This window comes from Phaseolus vulgaris, chromosome 9, assembly GCF_000499845.2.
Source record: "Phaseolus vulgaris cultivar G19833 chromosome 9, P. vulgaris v2.0, whole genome shotgun sequence".
In the NCBI taxonomy this organism is placed as follows: domain Eukaryota; kingdom Viridiplantae; phylum Streptophyta; class Magnoliopsida; order Fabales; family Fabaceae; genus Phaseolus; species Phaseolus vulgaris.
In genome coordinates, this window is record NC_023751.2 from 12,542,971 (window position 1) to 12,560,641 (window position 17,671).

At 28.1% G+C, this 17,671-nt stretch overlaps 1 pseudogene; it reads right to left on the minus strand.

Moving 5' to 3' along the window:
• Window positions 1-1,845: 1,845 nt before the first annotated feature.
• On the minus strand, window positions 1,846-17,186 carry LOC137822231 (uncharacterized; annotated as a pseudogene).
• Window positions 17,187-17,671: the final 485 nt, after the last annotated feature.

Sequence of the window (17,671 nt, forward strand, 5' to 3'; positions counted from 1 at the left end):
AATATTTAATGTTTAATGTTGAAATGATTATCTATATCTACCAAATCTGATAGGGAAGAGGAATCAATATTTTGAGAAATGTGTAAGAGAGATTACATTAGCCACGTGTATCTGTAAAAATACAAAATCAAGCAAGTCAGACTAAATTAAAAAAAGTACAATCTGAAAAATTGTGAGTTGATTGCTATCAGATACATGGAAAGCACACATTTATCAATAAATAAAGCCTTTAAATATCTTTTTTGATTTTAAAAAATTGTTTGATTTAATAAATATTTTTGAATAATGAATTTGTTCATTTTTAAGAAGTTTGATGATGAGAAATATAACATAAAAAGAATTCGTCCCAGAAAAAAAATCAATTCTCACAACATATAATGATTTGACATAAATAATAATAATAATAATAAGCATGTAAATCCAACGGTTAAAATTTAAATAATTTATAAAATAAATGATTGTTTAAAAAAATAAATTTTGAAATCCTTAAATTTGGAAATTGGGATGAAATGATTACCTGCTTCACAAACTCTACATAGGAAAAAACAATTAAATTTCGAAAAAAGTTTTGCATAGGAAAAAGCAAATAAATTTCGAAAAAAGTGTATCAGGAAAATAAAAAGGGCACACTCTATCTCAAAAAGAATAAAATAAATTATTGACTTAATTAGTCTGATACCTATTTAATGCAACCATTTATCAATAAACAAAAAGCTTGAAAATAAGAAATGATCTACCTTTTATCTTGTGGACCATAATGTTGATATAATATGAGCACAGTAACTTATATAATCATTTAAGGTATAAGTTATGATTTAAGATATAATTTGAGCACAGTAACACATTACACAAAGAAATTAAAAGTGTCCAAATAGTAAAAACGCTAAAAATTAATAAAACACATAGTTATTACTAATAAAACAAACTATTAAAATGTACACAAAAATGATGACAATACCTGTAAAGGTTCTTGAAACAAATAACTCACCTGAAATATTCTAGATAAAAAAAAATTATATCAGTTATAAAAAAAAATACTGATTAAAATAAGATAATAATAAAAATTTATATATATAATATATAAACGTATTGAAATTTAAGAAATTGTTTTAACTCTAATATTAACAGTACCTGAAACATTGTGTCCTGTGGTGAGACCAAAACATTATACAAAGAAATGTGCAATAGTAATTCTACAAATCATCAAAATATAGTGTGAATATAAATTAAATAATAAGGAGAGAGTAACGAATATACTGCAAAACTGTCCAAGCAGTGCTAATACTACATCAAATTTCTTCATTAAAATTACTTCCTTTTGAATCAATGTTGATATTTGTCCTTAATATCTTGAATGAGATATGATCATCCAGTACGCAACCCTCAATAGAATTTGACTCCATAAATCAAGAATTTCACATTGCCTTTCAAGAGCCTGAATAAAAGATTAAGTACACAAATAGGTACACGAAATTTGTAATAGTAATAATAAATTATGTAATTAATAATTTAAGTAAACATACGTCACCAAGTGCTTTACAGATTCATCATTTCTGAACTTTAATTTTACAAAACTGTTACTTCTTATAAGTAATTCCTGTAAAACATTAATTAAATTAAGCAAACTTGACAAAGATATGTCAAAATAAAAGATACGTACCATACTTTCAAGATGACCATGAATAATTGTGTCAAACAAAAGCATTGATCAAAACCTATAAGAGATAGTGTATATCAGTTCTTAAATTGTTGTTCATATATTACAAAAAAATATGATAAATAAAAATATATTTCAAATAAATAAAGAAATTTCATACCTCATTTGTAACGCTGTAAGTTAATACTTCAAACATTTTCGAATATTTCTTTGTAAACCACGTTAGTAGTGAAATTTGTGGGAATACCATTATCATCCAAAATCAATATCTTCAACCCTTTCTTAGATTTTACTCTTGAAAGAGCAACATATAATTGTCCGTGTGTAAAGACTGGACGGGATAGATATAGACCAACTTTATTCAGAGTTTGACCTTGACTTTTATTTATTGTCATGGCAAAACACAAAGATACTGGAAATTGCCTTCTTTGAAACATAAATGGCAAACCTGTTTCCGAAGGAGTCAAGTTCATTCTGGGAATAAATATTTGATCACCTATATTTTTCCCAGTAATAACTTTGGCACCAATAACATTTTTCCCCAAGTGAGTTACATGTAATCTTGTTCCATTGCAAAGTCCATTGGCTTGATCAATATTTCTTAGAAGCATTATTGGAACTCCGACTTTTAATTTAACACAGTGATTGGGAATTCCAGAGCATTTGATCTCATTTAAAAATTCAGTTGTAAACCACTCAGCTTGAGCATTTTCTTGTTCTTCACATTCGCAAGGACTGTCTGAACTTAAATAACAAACTTCAGATCCTGGTATTAATGATAAAATGAATTCATTCACTTGATCCCCACATTCTTTTGTTGGACATAATATTGCACCATCATCAAAAGAATCATCAGATGTCACATTGTTTATGTAGGAGGGATAAACAAACTCAACCAACTGCAGTAAAGGTTGTTCAACATCTAAAATTAAATTCTCTTCCGGTATTTCAATCATTCCTTGTCCCAACTCATTTAACTCCATATCTCCATCTCCAATGTGAAGTATCCAATCAGCAAACTCTTTTATTTCTGTTTTACTTTGAATTGATGTATCACTCTTTAATCTCATATTCTCTGTAAGTTTTAAGATTTTGCAATGTTTCCATAAGTCAGAGTAATTTACTGTTGCCTTCACAATGTCATACTTTGATCCATTTTTGACAACAGGTAATATCTGACGAAAGTCTCCTCCCAATACAATTACTTTACCACCAAAAGGTTTAAGAGCATTTTCTTCACTTACAGCTCTCATGACATCCCTTAAAGTTCTATCTAGGGCTTCAAAACATAACCTATTAATCATTGGGGCTTCATCCCATATAATTAATTTCGTTTTGATCAACAATTTGGCCCTAAGACTTCCTTGAGGAATATTGCATGTTGACTCTTCATTTATTACAAAAGGAATGCAAAAGGTAGAATGAGCTGTTTTTCCCCCTGGAAGTAACAAATAAGCTATACCGCTAGAAGCTACATTTAAAACAATAAACCCTTTTGATCTAAGACCAGTGGACAAAGTTTTCCACATGAAAGTTTTTCCAGTTCCCCCATAACCATATAAGAAAAAAAATCCACCAAGGTCTGACAGGACTGCTGTCATTATATTCTCATAAACTTCCACTTGCTCAGGAGTAAGAGTTTGAAAAAGAGAACAATGCATTTCAGACATTTGTATTTTGTCATAATTCAATTCATCAATAATGAATCTATTTTGATAAATAAAGGAATCAGAATGAATAGGTTCTAGCAGACTTGGAAAATCTTTCAAACACTTACCATTTGAAATTAATAACTCTTCTACTTGTAAAAGACAAAGGTTTTGAATTTGAGCATCTTCAATTCTAAGACCTAGGAAAGAAATTATATGTCATATAGCAATTATAAAATTATAAATTATAAATTTCAAATAAAATAATAAAATTATACCTGGTAGGACAAACTCCTTTCTTTTTTGGTATAAAATATCATCTGATAACAACTTCCATGTTTTGTTCCACACTTCATCTGGTCTACACATAGTATTCATCATTAAAAGGGTAACAAAGAGTCTTCTCAACTGATTTCCTGAAGCAAGGACACTGCACTCTATAATTGCATCAATAAACTCTTTATCATCTGCCAATAGCCCCATTGCATAGCATGCCTCTTTATATGTTTTGTGAATGAAACCATTAATAGTTTTGATATTATCATAGCTACATCAACCCTTTTGATAATTCAACAATAACCTCAGATAATATAATTCCCCTGACCCTGCAGGAATATATGTTAACCTTCCAATACTAAGACCATTTTTTCTTGGCTTCCACTCTCTTCTGTCTGCCATCCAAACAAAAAATCTAGGGTATTCACAGTAAGTCAAATTTTTTCCCAGTGGATAAATTTTATTAGCTTCAAACCAAGCTAAAAACATTGTTGTTTTATGTTGATTGAAGTTCAATATTTCATCAATGTCTTCATTGTCTTTAAAAACAATTGGTTGCTCATACAATAGATGAAAAGTTAATCGTTGAACTGGAGGCCATCTATGATGGATATCAAAGGCAAATATTCTCCACACAGCTTCACATGGAGATATGTATCTACAATCATAATACTGTTTAATTTCATCAATAACTGGGGTCTCTGTAGAGTCTTTATCAGCAGTAGTAATTTTCAAATTGGCTCTATCTGGACCCTTGTTCACATATTTAAACAAATACTTGATTGAATTTGATTTGTTGCAATATTCTGTGTTAACATGGGCTTGATACCTCAGTAGTAGCAAAGGGCTATATGGCACAACATTTCTATTGTCCAACTTAATTCCATTTTTAAGAATGAATGTTCCATTATCTTAACGTTTATAACATGCATATCCATCCTCATCAATAGTAGTCAACAGTTTAAATTTCTTTGGGTAAAATTTTGAACATCTACCATTAATCATGCAAGGTGAACTTATTCGACTTACCCCGCAAGGGCCATGTATCATGTAGGTTGTCACTGCCTTTGACAATTTAGGATATAAAAATGCATCGGGTAATTCTGCAGAAATGACTCCATCAATATCTGTTGGATTTCTTAACTTATTCTCTCCATCCAACCACAGTAGTATGTGGGCATGAGGTAAACCCCTTTTTTGAAATTCCACAGTGTACATACCTGAAAGAATATGAAAAAAATTCTTCAAAATGTAATACATAATAATAAATCAAACAAACTGTTAAATATGGGTTAATGTGGATTACCTGCATTAACTTTGCCAAAATAGTCATTTTTTTTGAAGTCAATCATCATTTAATCTAATTTCATCTTGAAAACTCTACAAACAATGTCTGGCCTATCAGCAGCAGTTAATCCTTTTGAGGTAACAAAGTCACGTATTTCTGACCAATTTACGTTGCAGGTAATAGTGATAAATAGATCCGGATATCCAAATGTTTTGCAAATGGCCATAGCATCTTGGCAATTGTTGAACATATATCTCATTCCTCCTGTAAAAGATGAAGGTAAAACTATCCGCTTTCCAATTGCAGAAGAATTTGTTTCTCCTCGATTCATTGCTTCTTGTACGCCTTGCAAAATATCACAACGGATTGTTTTTTGGTTTAGCCTTATAAAAGACAATCTTTGAGCTTCAACCATTGTATATGCATCAACCAAAAATTGTTGAAACAATCGACGTGAATGGACTATATTCCCAAACTCCACATTTCTTTCTTGAATTCTAAATGCAATAAATTCCCTTAATGAAATACGACTTCTCTTACGTTCTCTGCTATTACTTCCAGAATTCCGTATTGGAATATGTTCTTGATACCCATCCTCTCCAAAGGGGAATATTAATGGATATTGTAATGGAATAAAGGCTGTATGTGTTTCATGGAGTCTATACATTTGTCCTGAATATTTTTTCACTATGATATCTCGCCCTACTTCCATGTTGCTCATATCACCCACAATTAATGCAGCTATCTCATCTGTTGTAGGGGTATTGTACACTCTTGGATCTTTGCATCGGTGTCTAAATAACCTCAATGCAAAATCTGAATTTACATCATCATGTAGAAATTCTCTTACTCTTCTAAAAGTTTTGGCCAAAACATTGTTGTCATCAATCATCTTGGTAAGATCTTCAATTAAGGATTTGTCAAACGTCACATTTTTCACTTTTGACCTACATGCAATTTTTAAAAATATATCATTAAAAATAATCTTTGAATTAATCCAGTAAATAGAAAGTAAGTCAGTAAAGTAACTAAAAATAACACATACCCAAAGTGAGATAATCTATTTGACACTTCATTTTGAGTGTCATATATGTAAAGTTGTGCAAACTTAGGAGATGATCCATTATTGGGGAGCAAGCTTCCAATCCTATGATAGTTTTGTCCATGCAGAATAAATTGAGGAGGGCCAGATCCATCATTTATCGAAGAGTGAATATTCCCTCCAATTGAAGTAAATGAAAACATACTATTGTAACTTCTAATATTTTGTAGATAGTGTTGACTTCGACTATCTTTCCCATTTAATAAATCTAACAGCAATTTAGGAGGTTTTTGTAAGAAAGGGAGTTGTACTTTTCCCTTTTGACAACAAATAGAAAAATCAACCTTAACATAAATCTTAGATTTCTGAGATCTTTCTTCATACCAAACCTCGCCCAAGCAGTATTCACATTGAATAGTAGGTTGTCCAAATTCAACAGTAGCTATTTTCAGAAAATTAAGAAAGGTGATCTATTACTTTTCTGATATAAATTGATTTAGTTTGATGAAGAAGTTATAGTTAAAGATATGCACCTTCATTTTCAGCTTTTGAATATAATTCAGAACTAAAAACTTGTCTGGTGTCATCTGAAACAAAAAATAATAAAAGAAAGTGGTTGTTACAAAATTAAAAAAAAAAGAATTATAAATTAACAATTTTTAGTACCATTATTTTCTTCATTTTGGATATCTTCGTCAAAATTCAATCTCTGAGTCACTGATTCAATGATTTCAACACTGTGTGTACCGGACTTGTTATGTAAGTTTAGTGTGTTACTAAATACATACCTTAAACTCCCTGCAACTGAATTACCTGGAGAAAATATGTTCCAAAGCAATAAATAATTAGTACTAAAACATGAGTATGATTTTGAAATTTAATTGACAAAAAAGATAAACGAAAAATCATTTACATTGGTTTCCTGAACTAACCTTGAAATTTAGGGGTAGTACAAATTGTTTGTAAACATGACAATGATTGAGAAGTTGCATCCATCACGTTCACATGACTCTTAGGGGTCACTAATTGCAAAACAAAATGATTTTTGTTAAAAAAATGTTTTTCATTAAATGAATTTTCATTCAGTCTATATTTCTACTACCTCTAGCTTGATCACCATTTTGCAGCTTTACCCAAATGTGCACAAAATCAAAGATTTTTTTTTTCAAAAAATAAAGAAATAAAATTATAATGTGCCATTGCTAGATAGTTTAATCAAATATAACGAATCACTGGTCGTAAACTAACCATGAGGAAGTTGAGTGAGGGTAATGTCTCCATGAGTAATTGTTTGCATTGATGACATTGCTTTGGTAGTAGAATTCATCATGTTTAACTGATTTTTAGGAGTAAGCTGATGAGAAGAAAGGAAATTTGAGCCTGTAATTCCAGATGTCTGAGAATCAAAATCCTGAATTGATTTAAGAGTACTTTGACCTAAAACAAAAACTTTCAATGAGTGATCGAATAAGATAAATCAATTAACATCAGTATATAAGAACTTATAAATTATTTTACATTAAACTTAATCTTAGAAAAATGATTTGAAGAACTTTAGCATTTGAGTGTGTTTGAACCATATATATATGATAATTATTACTACTTAATGATTTCAGTTTATTTAGAAAAAATATAGTAAAACATAAATTAGTACTATAATTGTAATGAAAACAGTTGAATTATCCATTAAAACTAACCATGAAGTTGCACCGTAAGACCAAATTCTTCATTACTAACTGTACTCATTGATGATAATACTTTTGGAATTGAATGCATGGTGTTGAATTCATTGTCAAGAGTCAGTTTTGCACAGATAGAATCATTTATGCTTGTATTTTGAGAACTTTGACACAAAAATTTCTTACTTGAGTTCACAATAGTTTGACCTACAAAAAAATAAATTAGGCATAAGATTTGACTTTAGTAATATAAAATGTTTATGAAATAAAATGTCACTGTTATTACCTCTTGTTGGATTAACCTTTTCTCGCTGACCATAAATGAAGTTTCCCTCTTCTACCTTTGCAGATTTGGCAACATCTGATTAATAAAAAAAAAAAATGATTCCACAAAAACAGTATATATAAAAATTGAAATGTTTATTGATGTAGTATTAGTTTAAATTGTTATGAATAAAACTTATAATACGTTTTCACTAACCTTGAAGCAATTCTAAATTACTAACAGTACTCATTGATGACAATACTTTGGTTGCTGAATGCATTAATTGATTGTTGGGAGTAAACTTCTCATAAACTGGGATATTTGTTATCATAATTCTTGATGTTGGAGAACCAAGATCTTCACATGAGTTAGGAGTACTTCCACCTACAACAATAAGTCATAATTGGTGATAAATAAGGTAAAGGGATGACAAATAATGCTAATTATATTTTAAATCTAAATTTAAATCTAAATATATATAAAAATAAGGTATTTAGGTTTCAGTACCTGTTGTTTTAACTTTTTTGCTGCGCAGTTCATATAATATATTTCTTCTTTTTCTTCTGTTATATTTTCCATTATCAGCATCGAGAACTAAAATAAAAAAAAATTAGAACGAAAATCATATATAAATAGGATAAAGTACTTTGAAAGTAAAGAATATTGTTAAAGTTATACTTACCATTGTTTGAATCAGATATGCATGTTGTGTTTGGATTTTGATTCTCTGGAGAATAAAACCCATGTAAAATAATAAGCTGTTAAAAACTATAACATGCAATCTATTTTTTATATATTTTTACCATAAATTGTGTTGAGAGTTGATTCACTCTTACATCATAAGTGATTATTAACTTCTTTTATGAACCTAATTTTTAAATATATAATAAAAAAATTAGATAACAGTAAAGTTAAGTTCATAGAATTATGAGTTAAGTGTATTGCATTTGGATTAACTTGTTTAAAAATAAAAATACATGGATAAATTTTGACATTTAGTATTATTAATGATAAAAAAAAGGTAATTATGTTGACTACCTGTTGTTTTGACATTCTCTCTTCGCAATTCATACAATATATTTTTTCTTTTTCTTCTGGCATCTTTTCCATTATCAGCTGCTAGCAATAAAAAAAAAAAAATTACAGTGAAAATGATAAATAAAAATGCGGGATTCAGATATGCTTAAACTTATGCTTACCATTGCGGGATTCAGATATGCATGTTGTGTTTGGATTTTGATTCTCTGGAAAATAAAAATCATTTAAAAAAATAGGTCAAATCATAAACAAACAATAAATCTATTAAGAACTATAACATACCATTTATTTTTTATATATTTTTACCATAAATTGGCGTGACAGTTGATTATATATAGATCATAATAGACTATGAAATTGTTTTCTAAAAATAATTTTGAAATATATATCTATATCTATATGTATGTATATATGACACTTAAAAATATAAATATACATTGTAGTTGGTATACCTGATGCATTAGAATTTGTTTGAGAAAGGCTAAGAATGCTATTTCTTCTATTAATATTTTCCTTCAGTTTCTCCATAACTATTGAAAGTTGAATGACTGAACTTCAGGGAGTATTGTAGTAAGAACAAATATTTTCAGCCATAAAAGTATGTACTGTTTTCAGCAGTAAGTATGTAAAATATATTGTTCACAGTAGCTTTGTTTTGGCGCCAATTTTGACGGTATATGGTCACGCACGGGACTCCCTTTTATGTTATTACTTTGACATAATAAATTTATTAATTAACTATTAAAATATTGAAAAAAATGTGTAATATTTTTATATAATAATCATATCTATTTATATAATTATATAATAATTATATTTAATACTTAAAAATGTTAAACCAAAAATTTACCTTCCAAAAGGGATAACACTTGCACAATTTTTCTATATTTTGCATAATAAACAATCAAACTTCGAAATGTAAGAAGAATAAAAAAATTTAAAAATTTAGGTAGTATCAATGTTCGATGAAGAAATGCATGTGTAGAAGTTGTTGTGAAAAAAGGGGAATTTAACTTTTAAGATATGAAAACAAATTCCTATTCCAGTGCAAAAGAACAACGTTCTACTTTAAGCATTCTCATTAATGAATTGTTGGTTGACTTTTGAAAGAGGAAACCTGCAGGGAATAAATTTATCAGATTGTATATATAATAATATATATAGTAAATAATAAATATAGTAATATATGTGGACGGACATTTATCTAGGAACAATCATCTCTTAAAACACAGATGAACGAAGCAACCTCCAAAAACAGAAACATAAAGTACATCAATATACCCTGATCCCACAACCCTATTAAGCAAAAAAAAGGAACTTTGGCTAACTTTCTTTTGCACCATTCTAGAACAGCTTTTCTGTTTAACAAAAAAAAGGAATTCTTCCATTGGATATATCTGAAATAATACACAACATGCAAAAACATGTAGTATATGTATACCGCCAAAAAAAAGTGACTAAAACAAATATTCTCATTTTGTATTTACTAATTTCACTAAAACAGAACTTAAAATAATTATTATACCTTAAATCTGTGAACTTAAAACATTTAAAAATGGAAACTTTAATCAATATTTAGGGTTAGGATGAAAAAAGATCCAAACTTTAATTACCTTTTCCATTCCATGGATACCTCTGCAGTGCCTATTTTTACCAAGTTCTATACTGGGAAATCAAAGAAGAAGAGAAAGAGTTTTTTTGTCTTAAATGCATGCACCTTTAATTAATATTTATGGTCGGAATGAAAAAAATCAAAGCTTTAATTACCTTTTCCGTTCTAAAGCGTTTGAGTTGTACCTCCCAGAACCAAGCAGAAACATAGTACACCATGGAGAGCAGATCTGGTATCTGATATCTAATATAATGAACAAAAAGAAGATGTTGAGACAAAGATTGTTTCTAAAATGTAAAATATAGATATCAGTTGGCTTATGAATGTCGAAGAAGATGAAGATGATAAGGGACAAATGAGTTTGAACTAATAGAACCAACTTTATGTGCTTCCCCAGAAACTTCTTCATTCATTTTGTTAATGATTTACACTCAAAATTCTGTTCTTAACTTATTTTGAATCTGCACTAATATTATATTTATTTTAATTTGTTTTTTATTTATTTTTTAATTTAACTTCGAAATTTGTAGTCAGTGGAACTAATGATTACTTGAAAGTTCTGGAATTCTTAAATAATACTTTATACAACTTTTTATTATTTTAAAATAAGATATATTTCCTTTCTTCGGATTTTTTAATTTTTCTTAATAATATTTTTATGCTATATAACATTTTAACTGTTTTTTTTATTGAACTTTAACATTATAATAAGTCTGGTTAAATATAAAAATTCTGAAAGTGAGGAATATATAAATATAGAAATATAGAAATATAGAAATAGTGAAATTCAGAAGTTTAAATTTAATTTAATTAAATTAAATATAATACACAAAAAAATTAACATTAAAATTACATAATTTTACAATGACTTGTAAATTACAATACATTACAATTTAAACTAATTTAAATTAAATAAAACGATTTCTTATACTATGTTCCCATAAGATATATATATACATAAAAAATAAAGTATTAAAGACCAACTTCCTTCGTTAAGTTGAACCTGCAAAAAAGATACTGCAAAATAATTATTGCAAGTAAAAGTATAATTCATTACATATCAAATGAAGTCCTTGTAAATAAAAAAAATGTGTGTTTCTTCCAATAGAAACGAATTGTAGGCAAATTCATATTGAACTATGAAGTCACCTGCAGAAATAAATAAGAAATATTTTGAAAATGAAATAGTATTCATAAAAATTTTTAAAAATTAGAAAAATAATACTGAAAAACAAACAAATGTACATCAAAAGGTTTCGAGATAAAAAAATAGTTAATACAACAATAACTAATAACATAATAATTAATAATAAAAAATATAAACATAAACATTGTATAGAAAATCCAATTAATATGCATGCATTCAAAAATATAAAACAGGCTTATGATTTTTTTAATATACTGGCAATTCTTATAGCATTGAGCATATTTAGAAATGCCAACGCATTATTAATATGCCAGATAAGAAATGAAAAATTAAAAGCATATATATATATATATATACATATTGAAACGAAAGAAACACTAAACAATAAATACAAAGAAATAAGATGAGCTAATTAAACAGAACCACAATGAAATAAAAATAAAGAGTAAACAAAATAAACTGTTCTTGTTTCCTCAAAGTGGAAACTGGATACTTCCCAACAAAAAGAAGCAATACTTGCAAAAATAAATTAACTTAAACAAACTAATATAGTTCAAAACAATAACTGATTATCCTAAGCACTAAGTCTTTTGTAGTGACACGTCTTCAGTAGTAGAACCCTGATATCAGAAGAGGGCTTCTTGTTACATTCAAATATAATTTTGTCATCTTCACGAATAGAATGAAGACGACAAAATTGTTTCCACCCGTTACAGAGTGTAACGCTTCTGGAAGGAAACTTGGACTTGAAAATGGTGCATTCAACAGCTTCTAGCCATCCATGTAGATTAACCTTCTTGAACTTCCCTCTACGAATATATTCAGAAAAAGGAGAAGGCAGATCCTTAAACAATAACGAAAATATTAGTTAATAATTAGTTAATAAAAGAAATAGAATATATTAATATCCATTTAAAAAGAAAGGATGGTAAACTTACCACATATCCTCCAAAGACCTGTTTCGAACTCAACTTTAAGCCAAAATGTATAAAGGGGCCACTGTTGAGCGGCAACCTCCCTTCAACTTCCTTCAGAAATTTTGTCAAAATCATTTCACATAACTCCCCCATAAAAACAGTTATATGGAAGGAGTTATTACCCACGTAACGGAACAATATATTGTGGTCACCTTTAAACCCATAAAAATCACTCAGACGGGACCATCCATACACAATTTGGGGACAAAGTATATCTTTGTTATAATATACTATATGAATATTGCCTTGACTGTCGCTGAGGGTCCATTCCTCCTCCAGTTCATTTTCAAACTCGATGGCGAATGCACGATCCACGTGTCCATTCTATCCATTTTAAAACCATAAAAATACTTAAAGAACTGAAAAAACTATGAAAAGTAAGGAATTTAAGAACCAAAAACATACCTCCCCACGAATGTTAACTGTTGTAAATAAACCTTTCCCACTAAGTTTTACGATCTCTTCGGGAATGACAGCCATGACAATGAGAAAAAGAAAGATCAAGATAATAGAAGTAGGGAAGAAGTATAAAAGACTAATAGCAATAGGTTTCTGAGTAATAGAAAGCCCTACGTTACTTATATATAACAATCATACCTTTTCAATCCCAAATCTGCGCTAAATTTCCTCTGAAGCAACATGTTTTTTCAGTTACTAAATTAAATAATTAAAAAAATAATTAAAATCAAATAATGATAGTAAAATAAATTAAGAAAAAATATTCATAATTAATAATGAAATAATATTAAAGTAAAAAAAATGAATATGAAAAGACAAAACTTTAAAAAGCATAGTAGGTTAGGTGTTAGGTGTTAGGTGTTAGCTGTAATTATTCTTTGACGTTTCCATTTTACATTGCCTTATACAACAGTGTTTTTTCAGTTTAAATAAGTTATTAACAAAATAAAAAATTAATAAAAATACAACTATTTCAATAGATAAATAAAATGAATATTAATGATACGTATAATTAATAATTAATTAGCATTATATAATAATAAATTAAAATAGTTAACATAAAACTGTATTATATATAAATAAATAAATAAATAATAAATAAATAAATATATACATAAGTATAAAATAAATATAATATAAAATATATTAAACATATTAAATATTATTAATATATCATATTATATATATACATATAATTAAATTAAATACTTAAACCCTAACGTCTAACATTAAATAACATACATGTAATTAAAATTTAAAATTGAAAATATAATTTCATATTGAATTTAAAATATAATATTTTTAACTTCTGTAATTATTACTTCTATCCATAATTTTTAATAAATTAGTCTTGGAAGATGAAATGAATACTTTGAAAAAAGTGTAAAAGATATAGAAGAGACAGTTGATGCAAAAATAAAAAATAAAAAATGAACTGATGCATTAATTGCTCTGACACGTAGTTAATGCTATCCTCTAAATCCGTTTGAATTCTTAGAGGTTGAGTGTAAGGTGAATTTTTGTTTAAAAAAATTCTTTCTCGTAAGGACAAACATATCATTACACAAAGAATTATTTTTTATCACATACTAAGATATTATGTATAAAAAATGAATTGACGAAAAAAAGAATAACTCTAATAAAGGAAAACAATACCTGTAATAAAGGAAAAAATTCCCTGGGAAAGGAAAAGAATATTTCAATAACCTTCACAAAAAAAACACAAATTATAATTATTAAAATATTATATAATTCAATATAAATTTATGAATTAAAGAAAAAGTAAAAGTTGAGGCACTTACCATTACGATTCTGATATTTAATGAAAGAACCATTGTTACAAAATAGAGTTACAAAAAGTATGGAATAATATGAATTACACAAAAACAAACTCATTAAATAAATTAAAATGTAGACATAAAATTGAAAAAAAAACAAAAATATAACAACTTCAAAATGAACTATAAAATAAGTACGTACCTCAAAGATAATGTCAACATATGAAACTAACAATATTACATAAACAGTTTTAAAAATAGAATTGTACTGATACATCATAACATGTTCTACATAGAAATTAAAGAAAGCCCACAATACATGAAAATAGATCATTCAAGTTACAAAACGTTAGAGAAATAGTATGAAATTATAGTACTCCCTTTTCGATCTTGATATTTTTCCTTAATACCCTAAGCAGGATATCATCATCAGGTGTGTGAGCAGGTGAAGCAAAATCTCTTGTAACCCGTGGAGCAACAAATTCAGTAACAGTACCTAACACACTATCACTGCCTAAATCAATAGTTTTAGATTGCAATTCAGCAGCTTCAGTGGAGAATTTATTAAATAAATCCTGCGATGATAGCAAAACATATTAGTAAGAGTAAATTATTCACTTTTTTAACTTAATACTTTAAATGATAATTACCTGAGAAAGTGGTACAGAAGACTCATCCTGTTGGACATCTTTAATAGTACACAGTCGTTTCTTCTGAGAATGAAGTTCCTTCACAAAATGATAAGTAAATTAAATTAAACAAAAACAGTATAAATAACGAATTTAAGGGTAAAATGTAAGTAGGAATACACTCAAATTAGGAAACATACCACATTTTCAACACGACCTTCACAAAACCTTTGTATAGTACTATCATCAATACAAACTTTTTTGACACGAAATGATTGATCAAACCTAACAGATTGATCTTTAACACAACCAACTTTAAACAAAACAGCTTTGTCAATCAAAAGATCAAAGTCTTTTGGTAGTACACCAGAATCACCGTTCTAAATATTAAAAAAAAATATCAATTAATATAATAACCTTTTCTTAAATGCATAAATAAACAAATGCATGGTTCGATAATTTACCTTATCATGACTTTCAAATAATTCGGCGCAAGATTTATTGATCAGTGTAGTGGCATCCCTGTCAAATAGAACGAAAGTCGTAGAATCCGTTTCATCAATCACTCGCAGCTTCAGCTTATACCTGAAATATAAAATACAGAAAGGTTTACAAATTATATCTATAATATCTATAATTTAACGAAAATAATTAATAGTTAATCATTAACAAATTATTAAAAATAAATTCATGCAAGTACAAACACTACCTCTGTTGGACTTTGATAACATGTTTGTTACATTTCTCACAAAAAAACATTTTGGAATCAGGGTAAACAGCTTTACCGCATAAGCAAGCTGTGTACCACCAATCGTCATCAGACACAATATGTTTTATTGTAGCTAAGATAACAAAAGTGCTTTCCTGTAAAAAGAAAAAAAAATTATCTTCAAATATTAATAATCGATTTCAATACACTGTTAAAAAACATTAGTAATACCTCTTTGCAATCTTTCAGGCCTTGAATAGTATTTCTATGAATGAAGGTGATGAATTCATCCTCAACATTCTGTTTTCCAGAGTCACACAATTGACTGAGTCCTTGTGTAGGAGAATCCGAACTTTCAATCATCCTACAGATGTAAAAGTTGTAGTTAGAAAGGTTCATACATTTTAATTATCGAAAAATAATATATTAAACTAACCTTTTCTTGAGTTCGGTTGCATCTTTGGACTTATCATTATATATTATTTTCATACATTCCAAGCAATTTTGTATAAAAACCTTGTCTACATTAAAATTAAAATATAATGTAAATAAAATAATAAAATAAAAAATATAAATAAATTAGAAATTCAACACTTGACATACCCTTGAAAATTTTGACTTTAGCAAAATGCACACTGATGACAATATTTTCCAGCTCTCCAGATGACAGAAATGCATTGAGCTCATCAACATAGTTACCAAATAAAGTACACTCAATGCAGTAGCTGTTGTAAATTAAAATTACAATTGTAAGAACAAATATTTTGGATTAGTTATGGTACAAAATATTAGCTTACCCATCAGCTTCAATAGAAATTGCATTTAACTTAGTTGTTGACCCTGATCTATTCAGCTCTCTTTCAGTTCCCACACCAGTTAATATTCCAATAACATCTGTAAAAACATATTCATTTAAAAACATGTTCAAACAAATCTGTTGAAGTAAAAGAATATTACTAACCGACTAAGTAGTCCGTATCAAATCCAGGCGCCTTTAACACAGAAATTGGTGTGTAATGAGGTTTCGGACATGAGACCAGATCATTACCAATAGAGCTTACTTTGGTTCCAAACTGAAAATTGATTTTGTATTGGTGACAGGTAGTGCGATAAGATCCTGAATTAGTAGACACACTAAAGAAATTGAAGGAATAAACTTTATCCTCAAAAATATCATTTTGAAATTTATAAATTAGAGTTCTTCTAACGGAAACATGAATTCTATCACCCTGAAAGATAGCAACAAACATTAAGCATGATTAATAAAAATGACATTAAACTGTAATAAAAAAAAATATGGAAGAAAATGATAAAGTATTTTACATCTTTGTCTTGTATGACCATTTCCATGGAGAATGGAAACTTTGTTTTCTTGAAATCAGAAACAAACCACAAACGTATAACCCTTGCTATCAGGATCCAATTTTCACTTTGTGGATTAACATCTTTCACACAATTTGTATTTTGTCTTGACACAGACATTGTAAGGGTGACCTTTGAGTAAAAGGAAAATGTAGTATGCAATGGTCAATGTGAAACACAAAACATACCCATATATATACTGAGGAGGTGGTAAGGAATTATTTTCAAAAATATCAAAAAAACAAATTTACAATTTCAATGAATGACAAAAAGAAAGTTAAGCATGTCAGGTTTCATACAGAAGAGATTAAGCCTATAAAAAATCGAAACTGTAAAAAGGGCAAACATTTAAACTTCAAGGATTGCGATTAATGAAATTGTGGTTTGAATTTTAAAAGTAAGGTTGAAAGTACACAATTTTTGAAATTGCCAGCATGATAGGAAAACCCTACTTTGCAAAGAAATGGAATTTTAGGTACGTTTTCAAAGGAGATTTGAAAAAGAGGATTCTTGTTTAGCACAAAAAAAACCTTACTTTGAAATTATCAAAAATATCAAAAAAACAAATTTACAATTTCAATGAATGAAAAAAAGAAAGTTAAGCA